The sequence below is a fragment of the Suncus etruscus genome, chromosome 19, assembly GCF_024139225.1.
Source record: "Suncus etruscus isolate mSunEtr1 chromosome 19, mSunEtr1.pri.cur, whole genome shotgun sequence".
Taxonomy (NCBI): domain Eukaryota; kingdom Metazoa; phylum Chordata; class Mammalia; order Eulipotyphla; family Soricidae; genus Suncus; species Suncus etruscus.
This window is the reverse complement of record NC_064866.1, coordinates 44,677,496-44,699,704: the sequence shown is the minus strand read 5'-3', so window position 1 is coordinate 44,699,704 and position 22,209 is coordinate 44,677,496. Positions and strand designations below refer to the sequence as shown.

At 41.2% G+C, this 22,209-nt stretch overlaps 1 protein-coding gene across 1 annotated transcript in view; it reads left to right on the top strand.

The window, feature by feature from the left end:
* The first annotated feature begins 3,151 nt into the window (after window positions 1-3,151).
* PCMTD1 (protein-L-isoaspartate (D-aspartate) O-methyltransferase domain containing 1) overlaps window positions 3,152-22,209 on the top strand; it is a 91,231-nt gene continuing 72,173 nt past the window's right edge. Inside the window, exon 1 of the mRNA XM_049765864.1 lies at window positions 3,152-3,259. The gene's annotated coding sequence lies outside the window, so the exon portion shown is untranslated. The remainder of the gene's footprint in view (window positions 3,260-22,209) is intronic.

Genomic DNA, 22,209 nt, shown 5'->3' with positions numbered 1-22,209 from the left:
ACTTCACAGATGATAAACCAGCCTTAAAGGAAAAACTGAATCTAAAATAAATCTTTGAATAATCTAAGATGAAATCATTTCAAGTTCAAGCAATCCATTTAACAAGCAAAAAAAAAAAAATTCAACATGCACTTAGGGGCAAAGGTGAACATAGTATATAGGCAAGTCTAGACACTGGATTACAAACTAAGAGGATGACATATACTCAGAAATGTATTATACATGATATTATATATCATGTATTATACAATGTATAATATACATGGAAAGTGCTAAATGGCTGTGTAATTAGAAAAGGTGTCAGGCGCGAAAGCACCACCGGTAGAGTAAATGAACCTGAATGGAGTCTATAGTTAATCCCGTGACAATATACCCCAAGGGTGGAGAAACCCCATAGCGCTAAGGCCAAGTGAATTCCTTTTCGAATGACCCCAATATTTACTGTGCCAGTGCAGGAGGGAAAAAAAAAAGAGGCAAAAAGCACAAAACATTTTTATCTTTTATATATTATTTTTCTTCATTTATTATTATTATTTTTTATTATTATTTACCTATCTACTTTTTGTCGATTTCTTTGTTCTGATGTGGTTATTGAAGTTGTTGTCCCCATTTATATTTATATTGGGTTTTTTTTCTTCTTTTCTTTTCTTTCTTTAGGTGCTCTGCCATGTTTTTTAACTCAAGACCATGGCTTTTTTTTGTGGTGCCTATCGTTATCACTGGAGTGCTCACTGGATATTTGACTCTTCTTTTTGTACTGTTGGGGTGTTTCACCTTCTTTTTCTCCTTCATCTCTCAAACCGACGATGAGAGCCTCTAGAAGGATTCCCCCCATTTTCGGTATATCAGACTTTTACCCCAGTTTATTACTTTTCTCTTCTTCAAATAAAACCACATAACTTGAACTATGTAGTCCTTCCTCCCAGTTAGAGGGAGAAATAAGGGAGGCACCAAGATCAAGACTACTAAGTAGTAAGCTAGGTACAGAGGGGACCACAATTTCTCACAGCCTCGGGGGTGAGGGAGGAGGATATGGGAGGTAGGACGAACACAGAGATGTAGGGAGGACAAATCGGTGATGGGAACCCCCCTGATTTTATGTAAATGTGAACCTATAATATTACTGTAAACAATATGTAAACCACTACGATCAAAATAAAAATCATATTATTAAAAAATAAAAAAAAAGAAAGAAAAGGTGTCAGGATAGAGTTGCATAGGCACCAGATGGCAAGGCACACCAGAAAAGTACAGATGAAACAAACTGGCTTATTTTCTGTTCTGAGACTCAATAATAGTACCAGCTTCCATTAACAAATTACTAGCATCCTACAATGAAGTTCTGTGATCCACGTTAATGTAATACAGATGCCAAAAAGAAATCTAGAACCTTAAAACACTTTTTAGAAAGTGTTAAATAAAAAAATGGAGATAACCGGGAAGACTATTTTCTAACAACCATTCTGATCATAGTTAAACAAGCTATTTTCATGCTCTAAATTTTTCTAGTCAAAGCTAGTCCTGTAAAATGTACAACCCTAGATCAAACATAAAACAAAAATCTGACAGAGTAGAGAAATAGGAATCTGCACTTAGCAAAATTTGCAGTGGACATGCATTTATGTCTTAAGCCCAGAGAAAGTTGCTGAGCTGAGTAACATATCACTTTAGCAACTGTTTTAAAAATAAGGCGATAACAGCTTTGACCTTTTGCATCTCCCCATTAATACAATCAATTAAATACGTTCTGCAGTTAGCTACGGTGAAATCCGAGCACCAACCAATTTTACTGTAGGCAACACTAGAATCCACTGATAACAGTAGGCCCACGAAGTCGGGATCTAGTGGATCAAACCTTTAGAAAAGCACAACCCAGGAACAAAAGTCCTGCCTGTTGCTATTTGCCCACGTGTGAACTAGCTGCAAATACAGATTAGGGTCACGAAGCAGTAGTTGCTCGACTCTATCGACCTTGCCTGTCCTCTAGACCTCTCAACTCTAAAAAGTTTTTTCTTTGCTTTGTATCTAAAGTCAGTGAAGCCCGCTTGAATCCTCTCTGATTCGGAAAGCTCAAGCTGTCAAACTCAAAGTCTCTGAGGCATGTCTGGCAGAGGGGTGTGCGAGCTCCGGCAGCCAAGAGTTCATCTCTGGCCAACAGGGACACAATAAAACTGGCAAAATTTGATTACACACACACACACACACACACACACACACACACACGGTTCTTCGGAGGAGGCTACAGGGACACTATAAAACTGTCAAAATTTGATTACATATGCACACACACACACACACAAACCCTGGTTCTTTGGAGGAGGTTACACTATAAAACTGGTAAAATTTGACTACACACACACACACACACACACACACACAAAATAACCCTGGTTCAACACACACACCAAAAATCCTGGTTCTTTGGAGGCTACTCCTATACACACACACACACACACACACACACACACACACACATACACACACACCCAAAAAAAAACCTTGGTTTTATGGAGGAGGCTACAGGGACACTATAATACTGGCAAAATTTGATTGTACACACACACACACACACACACACACACACAAAATCCTGGTTCTTTGGAGGAGGCTACTTACACACACAAACACACACACACCCCCAAACAGGGACACTATAAAACTGGCAAAATTTGATCGCACGCACACACACACACACACACACACACACACACACACTCACACAAAAGCAGGGACACTATAAAACTGAGGGCTGATCGCCTCTACCCATCAGCGTCCGACCTAGCCCAGGAGCTCCCTAGCTAGGCTCTGGGACGCCCGGGCCACTCTCCGCCCACTGGCACCGTCCCGGAGGAGGCTGTCAGTCGGCTCCACGCGCACGCGCAGTCAGCCAGCCAGCCAGCCAGCCGAGCGCCCGTAGGCCGCGCTCCGCCGCTCTCCGCTTCCGGTCGGGCCCGCCAGGGTGGGCGTGGCCCGGACGGGAGGAAAGGGCGGGCGGCCGCGCCCGAAGTCTCGCGAGACGAACCGCACGCTGCCGGCGCTGTGGGCGGGGCGAGGGCGGAGGGGCGGAGCCTGCGGACGCCGTCGCCCTGGCCCCGCCCCGCCGCCGCTCGCCCGCCCGCGCCTGCGCAGTCGGCCGCGCCGCGCCGCGCCCCGCCCCTCGGAGGCGGCGGCCGTGTTGTTGTTGTGGCGGCGGCGGCGGCGGCGGCGTCGCTCTTGCTCTTGCTCGCGCTCGCGCTCGGCGGCGGGGTGCGCGCCGGAGGTGGGTAGCGGCCGCGGGGGGCGCCGGGCTGCGTGGCGGGCCGCTCGCGGGCGTGGGCGGGGGGGCGCGCGGGGCCGCGGGGGCGGGGGCGGGGGCGGCGGCGCGGGGAGGACGCGGCCGCTGTCGCGGGGCCTGGAGCGGCCCGGAGCGTCGGGCGGCCTTGACCTTCTTCCCCGCCGCCTCGCCTCGCCTCCCGCAGCCTCCCGCAGCCTCCCGCAGCCTCGCCAGTCCAGTCCTGGCGGTCAGTCGGTCCAGCCAGTGAGTCTGTCAGCCCCGTCTAGTCAGCCTGCCAATCTGTCAGTCTGTGTCAGTCCGACAGCCGGTCAGTCCAGTCGAGTCAGTCTGTCACTCACTCAGTCTGTCCGTCAGTCGTCGCATCAGACAGCAAGCCTGAGTGTCAGTCTGTCAGTCTTTCCGTCTGGGCCATTCCAGTCTGTCAACCAGTGTCAGTCAGTCCATCTAGTCAGTGTCAGTCTTTCAGTCTGTCAGTCCGTTCTAGCCAGTCTTTCAGTCAGTCGTCTAATTAGTCAGTCCTTCAGTCCATTCGAGTCTGCCAACCTGTCTGTCAGTCTAGTCAGTCAGTCTTTCAGTCTGTCAGTCAGTCGTCTAATTAGTCAGTCCGTCAGTGTCTGCCAACCTGTCAGTCCAGTCTTGTCAGTCTGTCAGCGTCAGGCAGTCAGTCCAGTCTAGTCAGTCTGTCAGTCAGTCTTTCAGGCTAGGCCATTCTACTCTGTCCACCAGTGTCAGTCAGTCCACCTAGTCAGCCAGCCAGCCTGTCTGTCAGTGTCAGTCTGTCAGTCCAATCTAGCCAGTCTTCCAGCCAGTCAGTCCATTCTAGTCTGCCAACCAGTCTGTCAGTCCAGTCCTGCCAGCCAGTCCGTCCAGCCTAGTCCGTCTGTGAGTCCGTCCGTCCAGTCAGCCCCCAGCGAGCGCTGCCAGCCTCTGGCTCTGAGCGCGTCACGTTTGTTTTGTTTGTTCTCCGCGGGCGAGTCCGACCGACCGCTTCGCCTCCTCGCCCGGCAGGACGCCCGCCCTCGGCGGCTGCTCTCCCCGCGAGGCCGACGTTTGTCCGAGTCGGGCGGACCCCGGGGCTGCGGGCCAGGCGCGCTCACTTTTGCAGGGTCCCCCGAGCGTCCCCTAGCACTTGCCAGGAGGGGGGACTCCCCTTCTTCCCCGCTCCCCAAAGAGCGTGCAGGCCGGCTGACCTCCCGCAGCTGCCCGGCGTCTCGCTCCACCCCAGGGCAGCACTTTTAAAAAAATTCCGGGGTCCTGGGGGCTCCATCCGCCGCCTTCCCTAAGGCCCCTGAGTCTCTCTCTGGGGAGTGACCTGAGATCCCCGAGCACAGGGTGTGGTCCCCTTCCAAAAACCAAGCCAAACAAAGAGCTTCTTTCGGAATGACGGAAGCAGAGGACTGTTTATATCTTAGGCACCTCGCAAGTATTGTTTACACCATCGGCGTGGTGGCCTCCAGGAAGCCTCAGTCTTGGGGATCTTGAAAGAGAGAAGCACCCGGAGTTAAAATACCACTAGTGATTCAGTCTTGAGTCTCGGACAGAAACTCGGGGTTTCTCCAGCATCATCGATCCAGTTCCCTTCACCGGTGTCCACTACTCTCCACCAAAGTAGTGAACTTCATAAAGCCGGTTACTGAAGTAGTGGGGTTTGGTTTGGGTTTGGGTAGGTTGATTGTTGTTGTTTGGTGGTTGTCAGCGTTTTTAAAGTAAATGTTAATTTCATGGATCATTGAGGACTCCCAAGTTCCTTAAATTTCTTTGCAAGGGGCAAACACACACACACACACACACACACACATTTCATGGATCATTGAGGACTCCCAAGTTCCTTAAAGTTCTTTGCAAGGGGCAAACACACACACACACACACATACACACACACACCCCACCCATCACTCCTGCACCTATTTTCAGGGTGTGGTCCAACAACAAAAACAAGAAAAACAGAACCAAAACATCATGGAAACAAAACAAAAGGAACCCTGGGTTGCTAAAATTCTTCCTGAAGAAACCGGAGGCAGTAAGTCACACTAGAACAGTAGTGCTTACTGTTAAAGTGAGACCGGGCTGCAGATCCCTATTGTGTGTGTGTTTTCCCTTGTGTACAGAAGAGTTGGTAGCTCTGATTTAATTGCTGACTTGTATTTATTAAAAATGTACTGTGTGTTCATCTTTGTTCTAGCTTTCAGGGAAAACAGAACTGAGTGAGATAACCACAAAATCCTTACTCTAAACATAGTCTGAGTCTTAGACCAAATTGCGTATGTAGCATTTTATTTGGGGAGCTCTATTAAAATGAATCAACACCCATGAGATTGAACTTGCCATTGCTAGTAATAACACACCCTTCCATATTTTCTCACAACAACATAGGTGGTATTCTCCCCATTTCAGCTTCTTGCTAAACAGAAGCTCTGGGTGATTGTTTCTCAAGATCTCAAAGTGACCACATTATGTTCAGGCAAGTGTTTTCTGTTTTGTTTTCTTGTTATGTTTTCTGTTGTGTTTTCTACTATGCCTGGTAGTGATGAAAACTGCAAAGTTAGTGGTGGTCTCCCCCACCCATTCTCCCCCTACAATTCCCCTCACATTTTTGTTTGTTTGGTTTTGGGCCCTAACCGTTGCTGATCAGAGGTTACTCCTAGCTATTGGACTCAGGAATTACTCCTGGCATTTGCTCTGGGATCATCTGGGATGCGGGGGATGGGCAAATGATGTGAAAAGCAAATGACCCGCACCTCCACACAGCCTCCTCCATTTTGTCTTTGGACTGTTTTCTTCTTTCTTTTTTCTTCCATTTTATTTTTCTATTTTTTAATAACTTTGCTTTCTGTCATCTTGAAACATGTATTCTTTAGATAAAAAAAATTAAATAGAAACATTACGATAATAATATCTAATAGAGAGAAAGAATCTAAAATTTTAATGTAGAAAACTGGGCTGGAATGATAGCACAGCTGTAGGGTATTTGCCTTGCATGCAGCTGATCTAGGACAGCCCAGGTTCAATTCCCAGCATCCCAAATGGTCTCCCTCCCCATCCCACCCCCAGCCAGCCAGGGGCAATTTCTGAGCACTGAGCCAGGATTAACTTCTTAGTGCTGCCTGGTGTGGTCCCCAAGCCAAAAATAAATGAATGAATAAATAAATAAATAAATAAATAAATAAATAAATAAATAAATAAATAAATAAATAGTGGAGTGGATGACACTGGAAAAAATATAGAAAAAAAGTTACTTTCTTGGTTGAGGTTTCTGGTGGCATATTTAAATTCCTTGAGCTTCTTTCAAAAAGATGGACTAGTGTTATTTTACTCTCTATTCTTGAACGCATATTGTTTGGCTATCATGACAAATTCTATTTCTTATTAAAATCCTTGTAAACTTGGAAAAGTCTCATTTCATTAAACTTTCTTTTTTTTTTTTTTTTTTTTTTGGTTTTTGGGTCACACCCATTTGATGCTCAGAAATTGCTAAGCACTCAGAAATTGCCCCTGGCTTGGGGGACCATATGGGATGCAGGGGGGATCGAACCGTGGTCCTTCTTTGGCTAGCGCTTGCAAGGCAGACACCTTACCTCTAGCACCACCTCTCCGTTCCCCATTAAACTTTCTTATGAGCCTACTATAGTCTCTCAGATGATCAAGAATACAAGTAAGAATCCTAAAAAGATGAAAAATTTGTTTCTTTCATTTCTGGTTATAGTCATTTAAAAATATTTTATGACAAACAATGTCATAATATTATGGTATATTTAATCTGTTTTAGTTTTCCAGCAGATGTGACAACTATGTAGTTTAAAAAAAAAGAAAAAACTGATCTTAAAGTCCAATCCCTCTTAATATGTATTTGAGGAAAAAACCCATATGTGAGAAAATATCTGAGCTTTTCTTGGCAATGGGTAATGGATGATAATTGGATTTGAATCTTGTTGGCATCTCTGCTGTCAGTTATCTCAGACAAGTTATACAAGATAGTGTGGGTTTGTAGTTGAGGGCCACACAGATCTTCTTGGTGCTGAAATGTGGCGTTACATTATTGATTTAGTGGATGGGGATTCAATGTTTTGGTCTGTAATCTCAGATGAAATCTTACTGCTGAGAGGGGAAAAATATAACCACAGTATTTTCCAGTTTAAACCAAAAATTGTTTTTGGGTTTTTGTGGGGAGCATATTCTCGAGTAAACAATATAGTACAATTTTGGTCCTATGAAAGTAAAAGAAGATTTGGGTAGTTCTAAACCTTAGTTCCTTTACCTGGCCCCAGTATTTCCCGAAGACCCTGTCTCCATATATCTTCACTTTGCAGTCTGGACCTTGAAACACAAAATTTGAGTCATAACACATCTCTCTATTTAAAAATAATGTGAATACAGAAGTGACAAAGACATGGAGTGGCTGTGAAGAGAGTAATTTTGTGCATCAAAACCATAAATGTTGGGGCCGGGCGGTGGCGCTAAAGGTAAGATGCCTGCCTTGCCTGCGCTAGCCTTGGACGGACCACGGTTCGATCCCCCGGTGTCCCATATGGTCCCCCAAGCCAGGAGCAACTTCTGAGCACATAGCCAGGAGTAACCCCTGAGCATTACCGGGTGTGGCCCAAAAAAACCAAAAAAAAAAAAAAAACATAAATGTTAAAAAAAAAAACACATAAATGTTGGGAATGGAGAGTTAAATACTGTGGGTAAGATCAGGTTTGATCTCCAGCATCCCATATGGTCCCCTGAGCACTGCCAGGAGTAACCCCTGAATCACCAGGTGTGACCCCCAAACAATTTATAAAAAGGTTTGTTCCTTGATCATTCTGAGTCTTGGGAGAAATTAATGGAGATGAAACAAAATCAAAATAGAAAGGAAACAAAATCTGAGAATCTGCCATCAACCTAGACAAGTAGCGGGAGCTTTGGAAAATGATTAACAGTCAGGTTAAACTTCAAAATCCATGGAAGTTATACTTCTTTGAGCTTTAAGATATTGAAAATTTTCTAATTATAGTTATCCTCTTGTTTTCTTTGTCCTGCTAGTGATTGAGTTAAAAGTGATTATTATACTACATAGCTGTAAGGAATGATGCAGTCATGCAATTTGCAGTTACGTGGATGGAACTGGAAGATACTGTGTTAAATGAAGTAAGCCAGCAGAAGAAAATAAAGACAGAATGATATCACTTATATGTGATTTTTAGAATAACTGCATGAAGAAATGCACTGGTCTAAATGGGAATTGTCTAGAATGCCCTTGGCCCCAGAGTATAGCAAGGAGAAGGAAAGAAACTAACTGGAAGAGGAGAAACACAAATATGAAAGGATGGGGCCAGGGGCCAAGTGATCTCAGATGCATTGATAGTGTTAAAAATGGACAGAACTAAATATCGTAGCCAAAGGCAACAACAGTGGTGTCGAGAGACCTGAACTTGAACTATCTAAACTTAAAATAGGCCTGTTAGTACTAGTAGGCTGGGCAGGTAGGGTATGGGATGCACTTGAGGAACATTGGTGGAGGGAGGTGGACATTAGGGGTGGGATTGGCCTGATTCACTGTATGTCTGAAACCCAACTATGAAGGACTTTGTCAATCACAATGGTTTCAATAAAATTAAAATTTTATAAGAAGTGATTATTAACACTTTTACTCTGGATCTGATACATGCAATGCAAGTACAGTACCACCGAGCCATATACCCACTTCTTTTTAAATTTTATTTGGCTTGTGATTTATTTAAAAGTTTAGCTCTGCTTTGTATGTAATATGCAGCATGACAGAAACAGTTTTTATTTTCTAACATTACAAGTGTTTTTCTTATTACCACTTTGTTAATTTCTAATAAGGTTATATTGTGGCCAGAAAATGTCAGTATTTACACTCCATAATTTTTCAATATTGTCTTTTTGTGCTTATGTAAGTAAATATTTGTTTACTTACAAATATATATTGTATATGTTCTGCACTGGGTGTGGTCAAGATGTCTATTAGGCATGATTTATTATTTTTTATTTTAATTACTATATATGCCCAATTTTTGGTCTTCTTGTGATACTGGTTCTAAGATGATGAATTTATCTTCTTGTAGTTCTTTCAATTATTATAATATATCTCATGCTATTCTAATTAGGTGCATTAAACTCTTAAATCATTTTTTAAATTATTAACACTTTTCAGTTAATCTTTGGATTTCTTTTATACCTATAGTTTATAGTCTAAAGTTAACCTGGGCATCTGAAGTGCTGTAGAATATTAAGTACTCTGAAATCCTTGTTTTTGTGACATCAATAAACTCTCAGACTTTTTCTTAAAGCCTTTGTTCATTGTCTCATCTCATTTTATTTTGTTTTGTTTTGGGGGCTACACACCAGGCTACTCTCTTTTTAGGGATCAATCAAGTCCTGGAGGTGCTCATGATGAGGGGAACTATCTGAGGGCAGGGGATCCAAATCCAAAGCATTCATGTGAAATTTCAGACACATCTTGTTATAGGAATTGAGACTTTAGGATAGCTTAGTGAGTGATGGTATGGGGTGGGGGAAAAGGACTATGTATATGATCATTTGGCACTGCAAGATTGATTTTATTGTTTGCCAGTCTTCCTGCTTACAATTTCATAAATCATAAATATTTCAGGATTTTGTTCTGTTTCTTTCTTTGGCTTTTGGGTCACACCCACTGGTACTAAGTTCTTACTCGTAGCTCTGTGCTTAGGAATCACTCCTGGCAGTGTACAGGGGAAAAATTAGGGTGCTGGTGATTGAACCTGAATTGAACATGCATAGCAAGTACTTCTCTTTTTGGTTTTTGAGCCATACCCAATGACGCTCAGGGGTTATTCCAGGCTATTCGTTCAGAAATCACTCCTGGCTTGGGGGACCAGGAGTCAGGGGATCGAACAGCAGTCCGTCCTAGGTTAGCCACATGCAAGGCAAACTCCCTACCGCTTGCATCACCGCTCAGGCCCTACAGCAAGTACTTTATCTGTTACACTATCTCCCTTTAAATTCTAAAAGGAGGCAAGTTTAAAATTCATTGATTTTAGTAATAACAGCAAGATTTATATATATGTATTATTTGGTTGGGGCTCACACCCAGTGATGCTTAGGCTATTCTTGACTCTGCTCAGAAATCACTCTTAGCAAGCTCAGGGAACCATATGCAGTGCTGAAGCTTGAACCGAGGTCAGCTGCATGCAAGGCAAACACCCTACCTGCTGTGCCACTGTTTAGCTTTAGAATTTGTGTTTTTAAATGACAGAGACGTTTTTATTTACTTTGTTTTTGACCTGCACTGGTGATGCTCAGGGGGTATTCTTAGATCTGTACTCTAGAATTACTTATGGTGGGTTTGGGGGACCATATGGGATGCTGGAGATTGAGCTTGGGTTGGCAACAGGCAAAACAAATGATAGTGTCTACTGTACTCCAAGTGATAGAAAAATTTTTAGAAACAGAAAATAATGTCTCAGCTTCCTAGGTTCTCCCACTGCAGTAGTAATTCATCTGTGAAGTGATTTTAAATTATACATATGTAAATATATATAAATATTTTCTTTATGCTTCTGTACAGATGAGGTACACAGCAAATAGTTTTTCACTTGCCTTTATGCTCAGTATAACTTTGATATGAATTCAAAATAGCATAAAAATATTCAAAAATATATTGTAGCCTCAAAGTTTATGCTATATGTAACTAAGTAGTGTATGCTTGTAACTTACTGATGTACATCAAAACTTTTTTTACCATTTTTGCTTTTGTCCCCACTGAGATCACAATCAAATACAAAAGTGGGTCTTTCCCTGTCTGCGGAAAAGAAAGTCTACAAGCTAAAATGGATGTTTCTTTGAAAAAATTTTAATTTTTTTTCTTGGGCCGCACCCAGTGGCCCACTGGCTCAAAGGTTACTCCTGGCTCTGTGCTCAGGCATCACTCCTGGCAGGGATTGGGGAACCATGCAGCATGATGGGGATCAACCCTAGATCAGCTCGTGCAAGGGCTGGACTATTGCTCCAGTCCCATGAAATGGTTATTCCTTTGTGGCAGTAACCTGTGGTTCCTTTTCGGACTTAGTAGTTCCTGGTGAGTGAGAGAGAGGACAAAGACAGCTTGTGCAATTGCTGGGTGAACTCCAGAACTGATGATTTGGGAGAATGAACCTGACACCAGTGGTGGGAATTTGGACTACTGAGAATTTTGATGCTTAGAAGTGTTTTCCCTTCCCAGTTGTGATGACTGATGAAGGCCATGAGCCATGGGTTGTGGGGTTCAGTAGGGGCAGCACCTTAACTTGCCTTGCTTACACACTTGGTCTTGGAATACACCAGGGTTCACACTCCTGGGATAACAGTCCTGGTGTGTATGGATTATAACTTGTGCTTGTTGGGCTTCACATCTGGTCCCGGTGCTTGCGTATCTTTGGTGTAGTTATATGGTTCTTGATCTATGGAAACTGCCTTTGGAGACTTGGTCTGTCCTTGTATATCGCATAGGCAACCTGTTCAGGTGATGGACTAAGATCTTGTTTATTTTTTTGTATCATACTCAGCAATTCTCAGGGGTTGTTCCTAGTTCTGCACTAAGGAATTACTCCTGTGGGTGCTCTGGGAACCATAAGGGATCCCAGTCATACCTACTGTACTATCTCTCTGAATCATCTTGAAGGAAGTATTTTGGCCTACAATACAGTATACTTTATCTGAGTATTTTATCATAGTATTGTTTGTCCAGAGATAGTTAGAAACTGATGATATTTATCCTTACCCTTGAAGCCATCTTACCCAATTTTTCTGTATTCTTGGGTAATGGTCTTTATTTTAACTCATGTGAATCCTTTTTGACTTTTATGTATAAATAAAAGTAACAGTCATATATCTGAATATCAGAAGCTCATTGAATTACAAGCATGTGGTCAAAACGGCAAGAAATTATCTGAAATAACAAGTTGAGTAAGGGGCAGTAGATTACAGACAAATTCTTTCTCTTTCCATCTTCCATTTGAGGTTTGTTTATATCCACTTGGGCAGAGAAGGCAAATCTCTTTGAACATACCTTAGACCAAAATTGTTATAAATATGTGAACTGATAGCTACTTACCATCTGTAGCTAAGCTGTCAGATCACTCCTCAACCCTTTTCTAAGCTGTGACCTTTTATTTAAGTAGCAGTGTATGATTTACTAAATAGTGATTTACTAAAGTTACTAAATTACTAAGTATTTACTAAATAGTGATTATTATTATTTGTCATTTGCCTGTTTTTCTAAATATGTAACTGTAGAGGGTGTTTTGTACATAGGCGTATATGATTTATATATATATATATACATATATATATTTGTCCATATGGTCCCTGTTTCTTTTTAACTGTGATTTGTGTATGCTAAACACCCATGGTTTTTGTCTGTCACTTGTACACACATTAGTAAGTTACTGTAGTAATAAGTAAGGGCATTGATTTTTTTTCCTATCCCCCATGTAATAACAATTCATGGTATTGTACACACATTAGTAAGTTACTGTAGTAATAAGTAAGGGCATTGATTTTTTTTCCTATCCCCCATGTAATAACAATTCATGGTAGAAAGACTAGAAAATATGGATAAAGAAGAAAGAATATCAGGAAGGTTGTTATCAAAGGGTGGCATATTTTCTAGTTATTTTGTAGCACTAGGAACCCCAGCTGGAAAAGCTGAGCATTGTAGGTTATGCTGTCATAAAAGGTGATTGAATATGGTGCTGGAAGTGGTGGAAAATGAAAATGTTTGAGTTTTCTTTGTCCTGGCACTTTGCTAAGTACTAGAGATTGTGGTAGGTCTTTCTTAGTTTACAAGATGATTTGTGCACTTATCTCCTGTGCTGTGCTGGTTGAGCTTTACTGATAGAATAGTGTTTGATGGGAATTCAGGTGTTTGTGGGGATTCAATCAGTACACTTCTCACTGCCCCTGGGATCCTCAAGCACAGCTCTTGTTTCATTCAATGTCTTGGAAAGAGATGACTTCTTTCAGGACCTTGAGAGATGTAGATAGATCAGGGGGTGAAGTGCAAGCCTAACAGTCTTGAGGCCCCACATTCAGTCAACCAAGCAGTCTGACCTTGCCAGGCTGATACAGCACCATCAGGCTGTACTGGTGGAAATAGATTCAGACCCTGCCAGGGAAAGCACCAATAATATAAAGATGTTTTGTTTGGGGGTCATACCTAGTAATGCTCAGCAATCAATTCTGGTGAGACTCAGTACAGGTGCTGGGTCTTAACCTGGGTCAGCCACATGCAAAGTAAGTTCCTTCCCATTGTACTCTTTAGCCCCTAAAAACAATTCTTTAAAAAAAAAAAATACAAAAAACAATAGTGGCTACTTTCAGGTGATCCAAAATGTCAAGTGTCGTAATGACCAGGAATCCTTAAAACCTCAAATCATCTAGACTGTGATGAGAACTGAGAACAAAAGTGCTTAGAGAAATCATAGGTAAAGTAAATTTTATTTGTAAAAACTGCAAAGCAAAAACTATTTCTTAAGCTCCATAATTTTAACGTTAACTGCACAAGTGAACGATAGAGAATCTTGGCTCCTAGAAGCTGTAGAAGTTTGCATTTCCAAGTTACTGGTCCGTTTCCTTTATTTCCCATTCTTGAAAACCATGCCATTCTGGAGAATTTTATTGAGTGAATCCTTAAGCTTTGGTCAGGCTGCCTTTGCTTGTGCTTATGTCAGTTATTTTCTCTTACCTTAGTTTACCTTGAATCAGAAAATAAGCCTTCCTGAGTAGTGAGTGAATTCTGTGCCAGTGTGCCGGTGTTTACCTAACTAGGGAGGTTATCAGGCTAGCTACCCTTTTCCTCCTAGAGGATGCCAGGAGGTATTGGTATGAACTTAAGAGCAGAAGAAACACTAGGTCTGTAAAAGGGAGAAAAAGAAAACCAAGTTTATCCCGAAATTCCTTGATACTGCTTTTGTTTGAACAAAAAGTCACTACTTTTTACAGTTGGGGGGAAAAAAACACCAAAAATGCTCTATTCAGTGAGTAATCAATCTGTTTCTGTGTTAAGAAATTGGTGTTCAGGGGCTGGAGCAAGCACAGCGGTAGGGCGTTTGCCTTGCACACTACCTGCCCTGAACGGACCGGGTTCAGTCCTCAGCGGATATCCCATACGGTCCCCCATGCCTACCAGAAGTGATTTCTGAGTGCAGAGCCAGGAGTAACTCCTGAGCACTGCCAGATGGAGCCCAAAAACCAAAACCAAAAAGAAAATGAAATTGGGGTTCAGTGGTTTCATCGGATTCCACGGGTTACTTGTTAGTTGGTTTGCATAAGAGGCAGTGGTGCTGAGACAACTGAAGTCTTAGAAGTGCTTGCAGAAATGTGAAGGTCATTGGTATTTCCTGGGGCTCAAGCCTAGGAGTGAGTCTTCTTCCTGCAGCCCATTTTTGTGGTACCTGCAGTCATTTGGGGACAGCTAGTTTCTCACTGTAAGGGCATCACTGTCCTAGAAACATGTGGAAAAGGAACACAAAGCCAGACTTGTTCCAAAGTTTTCCAGTTTTGTTACAAATGTGTTTAAAACTTTGCAAGTATAAATCCTGAAACATAATCAAAAACTTGTTCTTTGTGGGAAAGGGTTTTTTGGGGGAGCACACCAGTAGATGCTCAAGGGTTACTCTGCATTCAGGGATCATTATTGGCAGTGCTCGGGGGACCATATGGGATGCTGGGGATCAAACCAGGTTGACTGCATGCAAGACTTACGCCCTGTTGGATAGAGGTCCTCAAGCTTTTTAAACAGGGGCCAGTTCACAATCCCTCAGACCGTTGGAGGGCCAGACTGTAGTTAAAAAAAAAAACCGAACAATTCCTATGCATACCTTATTTTGAAGTAAAAAACCAAAACAGGAACAAATACAATATTTAAAATAATAAGTGAAGTTAAATTAGCAAACTTACCAGTATTTCAGTGGGAACTATGGGCCTGCTTTTGGCGGGCTATCATTTGTGGATACCTGCCCAGATGGAGAGGAGGATGGGGAGTTGGAGAGTGGGGTGCACATCTCACACATGCACACTGCGGGCCTGAACGAATCCTCCACATCCTCCACATGTGGCCACAGGCCATAGTTTGAGGACCCCTGCCTATCCCCTATACTATCACTCCTACCCAAGGGGGGTTTTTGAGTGTTGAATCCAGAACACAACTTTTAGGGAATAATTCAGTCATTTTTTATAATAGTGATTAGGAATGACATAAAAATAACATCTTTAATTTCCACTTTGGGGGGGGGTTGGGTCACACCCCATGACACTCAGAGGTTACTCCTGGCTATGCGCTCAGAAATTGTTCCTGGCTTGGGGGACCATATGGGATCTAACCGTGGTCCGTCCTGGGTCAGCCGTGTGCAAGGCAAACTCCCTACTGTCGCTCCGGCCCTCATTTCCACTTTTAAGTTACACTGCACTAAGCCTATTTATTATTGTTCCCTGGCTCTCGGAGGTTCAAGAAACTTGATGAAGCATTAAAAAAATGAAGTATATCACTTCTCACCCAGGGCTACTTAGTATTTGTCCTTGTTTAAGTACTCCACACTCTCCATCCCTGTTCAAAACAAGAAAGGCATTTTGTCTCAGGAAATGTGTCACTTTTTGTGCTTTTATGGTTCATTGGAAGGAAAGAAAAATCAAGATGTTGCAACTATGAATTCTGTCAGTATTGCCATGAATAAGGTTTTTAACCTCTGCCTACTGGGTAAACTAGTTCGTTTTTGTTTTTCACTTTTATGAGTATATTATTTTGTTTGTTTTCATGTATATCAAATTTGTTTTTACTTAGGTTTATGTGAAGAAGAAAATAGTATGGACTATGCCTTAGCTCACGGGTACAAACTTTTAAATAGAAAATTCTAGATTGCAATTTCAAAAGTCAACAATAGAGTTTTTAGTGGACCATCTTTATTGCTGCTACCAGGTACACTTCAGCTGAACAGAAATGAGTTGGCAGAAAGTTCTTGTCACTTGTACATAGCTAGGTCTGAGATCGAAGGATTGAGCTACAAAGTATATGGTGATGCCTCTGTTGCTTTCAAAGAGAGTTTTTGGAACCTATTTTTGAAAGCTGTTGAGCATTTTACCAAGTGTACCTTTATGTGTGTCTCTATGTATTTGCAAAACTTTTTAAAGGATTTCCTCTGTGAATTTTACTATGGTTTTAGTGTTGCATTAATAATTTAAAATAAAATCTGGGCCAATGGGTGGTGCAAGTGGTAGAACGTTTGCCTTGCACACGCTAACCTAGGACGGACTGCAGTTCGATCCCCCAGCATCCCATACGGTCCCCCAAACCAGGAGTAATTTCTGAGCACATAGCCAAGAGTAACCCGAGTGCCCAAAAAGCAAAAATAAATTAATTAATTAATTAAATAAAAATAAATTAAAATTAAATCTGTTGAATTCTGTGTGTGTCATTCTCCCCCACCCTTAGGTTTCTGGGTATGTGTGTGTCTAACTTTCTCCAAGTCTTTAATTTCCTAGTAATAATTATATTCTCCCCACCTACACCCCACCCCCATTGGACACTGAAATGGCAGCTCTTTTGTCTTTAGTGAGAACTGTCATTTCAAATATAGTCTTCTCTCTTTCCCTTACTTAGGTCTAGTCAAGCTCTTGAAAATCAGTTCTAGATTTAAGTACATGGTGATAAAGTCATTTGTATCACAGATTTGTCTTGTCACATTCCTTCTTGATTTATTTCTATTATGAACTTCTGAAGTTTTACCACGCCCACTGCTCTACTTATTAAATTATAAATAACATTAACTAGATTATAATTGGTTAAAATGGGTCTGACCATATTTTCTGTATCTTAATCTGAGAAATTAAAGGAAATTATTATTACTGGAGCTCTCGTTATGTCTTTCTTTTTTTGTTTAAACTAGACACGTCAGCCTCTGAGGCAAAAATAGCTTTAGAGTCTTGGTCTTACTCTGAGGTAAAATAAACTTGAGTCTATTAAGTGTTGATCTCATGTTTGTTTTTGTTTTTTTTTTCATATCAAAGGTATTCACTTATTTTTGTTACCTGTTAATTTATTGACTTTTTTATATGCTAGAAATAAGTGAATTGTGAGAATTCAATTCAAAAGGAGAGCCTTTCCTTGAGAAAGTCACACAGAAAAATGGAGAGAATATTGAGTAGTAATCTGTTTGACATGAGATTGAGCAATCTTGATAAGAGGTGGTAGAAATACAGTCAAGGTATATTGAGAACAATAAAAAGCACTGATGCAGATTGAATATTTGAGTCCTTTAAAATTTCATTGATTGAAGTATAGCTGAATATGGAAGCTGGGCTTCTAAGTACTTTAGATCAAAGGACATGCTTCTTATTTGATAGGATTAGTGTATTTGAGATATTGAAGAATCAGAGTGGGTTTTTGTGTGGACACACAGACACAGACCCACAGTAGTATGAGGATAGGACGGAAAAAGCGGCCATCTAGTGAGAAGTCAAGAGTTCTCACTAGAAAGTTGCCTTTAGATTCCTGGTCACCGAACCAGGAGAAAATTCATTTCTGTTGTTTAAGACACTCTGTGGTATTTTTTCTAGCACCCTCTCGAGGCATTCTCTTAAGCATTCTCGGGGAAGGCTTAGAGATTTCTAGAAGGACATTTACTTCTCGTAGAGTGCTTTCAAGATATAACACTTGATGAATGCTAGTCATTCAGTACATTAATGATTATTTAGTAAGATACTTAGACTCCAAAAGTAATTGGACAATATTAAGTTTGTTGAGTTCCAAACAAAGGTTGAAGTCATAGACTCTTTATGTGCTGGAGGGTACATATTCAAATGCAACTGTATTTGTAATACTGTTGTCAGTTCTAGTGGGTAAGGTGGGTGACAGTTTGGGAACTGAGGCCTAGGAGTCAAGTTGGGTTCAAGTTCTGTCCCATTTATTCAAAGCAAAAGGTGAAATATTTATACTCAGTTTCTTGACAGATCATAAGGCTAATTTACAAAAAGGGAGGGGCACAGGGGCAAATTGTTCAAGGATAGTTTCACTTTTGAGGCTGCTTCTTGCTATCAATAGTTTCTCAGTAGCAAGGTCAGTTGAGAATTGTTTCAGTTTTATGCGTACTGACCTGGGGCCTGAAATGTTAACCCTTACTATGACTGCACTAAGAGCAAAGTTAGATTAGAGAAGTAATATTTCTGTAAGACTGAATAAAAATACTTGAATCTAAGCAAATGTTCCTCATAGGGTGTATTTGTATGTCTGAGTAATCTTTAAAATGGCAGCTAACTTATCTCAATATTTTTAAAATATCAGCTAAATTATGTCTCAACTAATATTTATCCTACACCCCTTTATTTCCCAAATGCCTCCTGGACAGGCAACCAAGGTTTTTTTCAGGGCCCTAATGCCTGTTAGTGCAGGTTATTTTTTCAAGCATCTTTTCTTTTTTTTTCTTTTTTTATTAATATTTTTTCTTTATTTAAACATCTTGATTACAAATATGATTGTGATTAGGTTTCAGTCATGTAAAGAACACCCCCCTTCATCAGTGCAACATTCCCACCACCAATGTCCCAAATCTCCCTCCGTCCCACCCCACCCCATCTGTACTCCAGACAGGCTTTCCAGTTCCCTCATTCATTCATATGATTATGGTGTTCTCTGTGTAGTTATTTCTATAGCTGCGCTCACCACTCTTTGTGGTAAGCTTCATGGAGTGAGCTGGGAAGTTCCAGCCCTCCTCTCATTGTCTCTGAGGATAGTTGCAAAAATGACTTTTATTTTTCTTAAAACCCATAGATGAGTGAGACTATTCTGCCTCTCTCTCTCTCTCCCTCTGACTTATTTCACTCAGCATGATAGATTCCATGTACATCCATGTATAGGAAAATTTCATGACTTCATCTCTCCTGATGGCTGCATAATATTTCATTGTGTATATGTACCAGTTTCTTTATCCATTCGTCTGTTGAAGGGCATCTTGGTTGTTACCAATCAAGCATCTTTTCTTACAGGTGCTACTTATTTGAAACGTCCTCTCTGTGAGTACAGACTGCTTTGAAAAAGTTCCTGTAATAGCAGACAGCTTTTTTAAAAAACCTCCCTTTGGCAATGAGGGCCTTTTTAAACTTAGTGCCTTCCTAGGTCTCAGGATTTATTAACATGGGATGTAGCAATGAGTTTGCTGTGGACAGTGGAAGCCAGGGTGTATAAAAATAGAGATATTGTATGCTACTGAAAATTCAGTTACTGTTAAAGAACATGAATCTTTTGTGGTACTATATAAAGAGTGATTTTTGTTTCCTTTGGTAGCACTCTACATAGTATAAAACACCACCAAGGAATTGAGATTATTGGTGTGAAGCATAAGTTAGAAATTGAATATAGTGGAGAAAGGATCTTGATAGGTCTGAACCAAATAGGCTCCTGGGTCAAATCTAACCCCACTGCCTGTTTATCTATGACATACAAAGATAAATTCTTTACACAGAATCTTAATACATTTTAAATGGTTAGGGAGTACAGAGAAGAGTGATATTTTACGATGTGAATAAAAATTGTGCATAATTCAAAGATTGAGTATAAATAAAACATTTTGAAACACTAGTCATGCTTTCATTTATGTGTTTGTGGCTGCTTTCAGGAACAGAGTGATTGTCACAGAAAATACAACCTCCAGCTACTTTCTGGTTTTACAGGCAATGTGTATGCTAGAAGGATTAGTGATAGTGAAGATTATTGGTAGAACAAAAAGGAGTAATTAGATGTGGTAGAGTGAGTATGTAGGTCCTCAGGGTTTAAGAAGTTGCTGTGGAATCTGAAGTTTGTGAAGATGGCCAGGAGGAAAAGAGTTGAGCAAAAAAGACTTGTGGTACTTGCTAATCGAGTCCCCACTAATGAAAGAGTTAGTAAACTTCACTGACATCAAGGTAAGGGGTGGGGAAAAATGCAAAATACGAGCCCTTTTAGAGCTTCATAAGCAAAAGTATATAGTTTTCCATAGTATAAATACATGCACATATTTTGTATGCTTGATTTTTTACTCACCTCAAATTACCATTTAACACTTATTCCTCCAGTTTTATTAAATTTCACAAGGTGTATATATACATATATAAAGCTCATATATATTATACATTATTTATTGTTATATTAATTAACAATTATTTATATTAATAATACATTGTTATATATTATAATATATATAAAAAGACCTCATGGTTTTTCTTCAATCTTTCCATACTTTGGCTTCCCATAGAATACAGAGCTTTTTAAGATGTCATTGAAAATTGACACTTAAGGGGCTGGAGAGATGGAGGTAAGGCATTTGCCTTGCATGCAGAAGGATGGTGATTCAAATTCCGGCATTCTATATGGTCCCCCATGCCTGGTGCGGGTGACTTCTGAGCTCAGAGCCAGGAGTAACCCATGAGCATTACCCCCCCCCAAAAAAAAGCAAAAACAAAAAAAATGACACTTAAAATTCAATTATTTTTATGTATTATGTATATATGTACATATATCATGTATATGTGTATACATGATTTTGTTTTGAGGCCATACCCAAAGGGGTTACACTTAGCTCTGTGCTCAGGAATCACTTCTGGTGGACTTGGGGAGGCGGTATAGAATTCTGGGATGGCACCTAGGTCAACTGCATGCCAGGTAAGCACCTACCCACTGTACTATCCCTCTGGCTCCTGTTAATTATATTATTATAAAGTTGAAATTTTTCTTTTTTTTTTTTTTTTTTTTTTTTTTTGGTTTTTGGGCCACACCCAGTAACGCTCAGGGGTTACTCCTGGCTATGTGCTCAGAAGTCGCTCCTGGCTTGGGGGACATATGGGACACCGGGGGATCGAACCGCGGTCCGTCCAAGGTTAGCGCAGGCAAGGCAGGCACCTTACCTTTAGCGCCACCGCCCGGCCCGAAATTTTTCTTTTTTTTCTTTTTGGTTTTGGGGCCACATCTGGTAGTACTCAAGGGTTCTCCTAGCTCTGTACTCAGAAATTATTCCTGGCCAGCTCCAGGGACCATGTAGGATGCCAGGATTGAACCCAGATCAGCCTCATGCAAGGCGAACATCCTACCTGCCTGCTAGCACTCCAGCCCAAAGTTGAATATTTCTTGAATAGAGGGAGCAAGATTTTGTTATTGTGATAGAATTAGGTATATCTGTATTAAGTAGTAGGAACAGGAAATGCTTGTTGAGTCTTTGGATTATTTTGTATATAAGGGATTGTGATATATCTATCTAATAAGCTATTCATATTGTGTAAGATGATCATTATTAGTATTATTTCTGCCATGTAGTATCCGAGGCTTACAAGGTCAATTATGTTTTATGAGGCAACGTGGGCAGAAAATTACAGAATCAAGTTAGGATTCCAACTTTAGAACCACACTGTAGTACATGCTTCTTCAATGAAGTATATTTTTGTTTTTGTTTTTGGGCCACACCCAGTGATGCTCAGGGGTTACTCCTGGCAATACGCTCAGAAATTGCTCCTGGCTTGGGGGACCATCTGGGATGCTAGGGTTCGAACTGTGGTCCGTCCTAGGTCAGCTAAATGCAAGGCAAATGTCCTGCCGCTGCGCCACCACTCCAGCCCCATTGAAGTATAATTTTTATTTGTGTTGATAAGACCTCTTAGGTGCAGACTAAGACTCACAATGAATCTATAACTTGATTAGAGGTTATATTGTGATACGCTAATATTCTACAAATTTGGGGGGGACAGAGGGATAACCTCCGGTGGTGTTCAAGAGTTACTTCTGGGTCTGCACTAAGGTATCACACCTAATGAGCTTGGGGGGGACCCTAGGGGCTGCCAGGGGTCGAACCTGGGTCTGCTGTATGTAAGTCAAACATCCTACACACTGTATCATCCTTCTGGTTCCTTGTTGCGTTAAATAATTAACGATGGGGCTGGATGGCGATGGATGGAGG